Source organism: Corvus kubaryi, unplaced genomic scaffold, assembly GCF_017639235.1.
Source record: "Corvus kubaryi isolate FWS band 111438036 unplaced genomic scaffold, C.kubaryi_AGA036_p1.0 37308, whole genome shotgun sequence".
NCBI lineage: Eukaryota > Metazoa > Chordata > Aves > Passeriformes > Corvidae > Corvus > Corvus kubaryi.
The window spans coordinates 9611095-9613448 of NW_024581096.1; the positions used below are offsets into that span (position 1 = coordinate 9611095).

The window sequence follows — 2354 nt, forward strand, 5'->3', positions numbered from 1 at the left end:
TACCTACTTTACTACTTCTTTAGTAGTGGAGTTCTGTCCGCTCTTCACAAGCATTAATCAAATTAATCTGTAACAGGCTCTCAAGAAACATACTTATACAACTGTAGTGTGGTATTAATATTTTTCCTTGACTTGTAATTTAAAAAGCATCAGAAAAAAGACCCAAAACTACTTCACAGAGATAACCCATTTTATATGATTTTTTTTAAATAAACCTGAAGTTTTCTAAAGTTATTAGCTAGCAAGTTTGTTCTCTTGCTGATAATGAAAAGTGAACTCTAGGTAGGTGTGAGGAACTAAGTTAATTTTGATTTATGCCTCAACATTGTTTGAAGATTACCAGAGGGGTGGGGGGAGGGGCTTCACATGTGCTGGCAGCCATTTCACGTCTCACATGGAATAGGCAGTCAGCATCCATGAAAAGAGCACCAAGAACAATGTGCCCTCTAGAAAGGTTCTCCAACTGACAGGAAAAAAGTCCCCACCAATGGACTGCAGTCGAACACTTGACTGGCCAATGGTCTCCTGCCAGCGAGCAGACCTGGGAAGGAGCCGGGGGGATAAAAGTAACTGCATCACAAGCTGCAAGGCTCAAGTGCTTGGCTTGCTAACTTCACTTTGCTGATTGACTACCTGAGACCACCTCCAAGCCGTGTGCCTAACCTGTGTCCTGCCCCTACCGCTGCTTCTCCCTTGCCTGCTCCAGCCTTTGTTTGTCCTACCTCCTTGCATTCCTGCCCGACACCCCTACCTGCTTTGTCCCTGCCTACCTTGTTCCTGCTTGAGCCACATGCTTCCAGCCCTGCTTTGCTGATCCAGCCTGCCGCCACAGTACTGCTGCCACCCTGTCCAGGATTCTGCACCTCCTGCCCAAGCACCCACTCGCCTCGTGTCTGGCTGCCCATCGATGCAGGAGGGGTGCCTTTGAAGCTGCGTTGCTCCGACAGCGGCAGAGGCTGCCCAGCAAGGCAGCGTGCACACACCCCCTACTGCTTGGATGTCGATGGCGCACTCCGAAGTTCTGGTGGTAATGCCCATTTTTTCTCCCCGTCTCTCTCCTCTCTCTCTTTCTCCTCCCTATATTCTTTTTCCTTTTCCTTCCCCCTTTTCTGCCTTTTTTATTTTTCTTTAGTAGGGCAAGGCACATTTCATCACCAGTGAACAGTTCTCAGATATATTTACCTCATTTGTGCTTAATTTTGTCCTAGAGAAATCTGTTGTAAAAGAACCTTCCGCAGTTTCCCACTGTAGAATATGACAATAGGATAATTTTTATATTTCAGTGCTGAAAGAGAGAGAACAAAGAGAGCAGATTTATCATAGACTGAACAGCCATCTGATGCCAGAACATAAAGTAAGTATTTCCAGAGAGAATAGATTCCTTGGATTAGAGGGCAAGGAACAAAAGCCAAACCCAGCTTTCCTACCCTGAAGAAAACTTCACAAGTAATTTAGTATTAATCACTGTTATAAACAAAGTTGGAAAAGTTGGTTTTTGCATTAATGAATAATAGTTAATTAGTTTGTGTTATTAATTAAAATTGCATAATTAACCAATTAAGCTGAACATAAAAGTTAAACCCTCCAAGTTTTACTATTGTTATGTAATAAATGGTTAAAAGTGGTTTTTTTTGGTTGAGAAGAAGTTAAAGGTTGCTTGTTAAAAGATTGGGGATATACAGTTAATGAGTTAATTGTTACTGTGACTGTACAGGTGTAATGTTGCTATGTGCCCACTAGATGGTGACACCAATGGGGGAAAGTAATGGGTCTACAGAAAAGAGGAGAATGTTCAAGAATGTTCTTAAGATGACTTAATAATTATGATGTAAACATTTTGGGGAACTATTGGTTAGGGGGCAAACCAATCACTCGATGCCCCAGAGACCGACGGAACTGAACACCAATGAGGACCCGAGCAACGAGCCATCAGAGGGAGGATCTGAGCTGCACCAATCAAAACATCAAGAGAGACTATAAAAACTGCCCTGGGGCTCAGCTCCCGGGGGGTCTTCCTGAGGAACTTGAGTCCGAGGAAATGCCCTCCGCGTCGCAATGTTTGTTTTTTTCTGGGTTGTCGAGAGGGACTTGGGCTTACCTGGTCTCCGTCCCAGGTTTTCTTATTAATAAACGAGCAGAATTTTACTCCACTCAAAAACTCCAAGCCTCGTTTATAACACGTGCTTCCTGGGCAATTATTACCAAAGATGTTCTGTAAGGCCTTCCAGGAGATTCTGAGCCTTGGGGGCCGTGCACACGTAAGTCATGAATATTTCCTTCCCAGAAGAGCTGCTCAGCTGAAGAGCCGCCCGTGTTAACTCCTAGCTGTGGGAACCTACGCCTTTGTGTGTGTC

At 44.2% G+C, this 2354-nt stretch overlaps 1 long non-coding RNA gene across 2 annotated transcripts; it reads left to right on the forward strand.

Annotated features, from left to right (window-relative positions):
- The first annotated feature begins 6 nt into the window (after positions 1–6).
- LOC121664835 lies at positions 7–2150 on the forward strand. Of its 2 annotated transcripts, none has more exons than XR_006016148.1 (2): positions 7–1354; positions 1715–2150. It is a non-coding gene; the product is annotated as an uncharacterized LOC121664835 (long non-coding RNA). The 2 variants fall into 2 exon arrangements; XR_006016147.1 differs by having other exon boundaries at positions 1857–2150.
- The last annotated feature ends 204 nt before the right edge of the window (positions 2151–2354 follow it).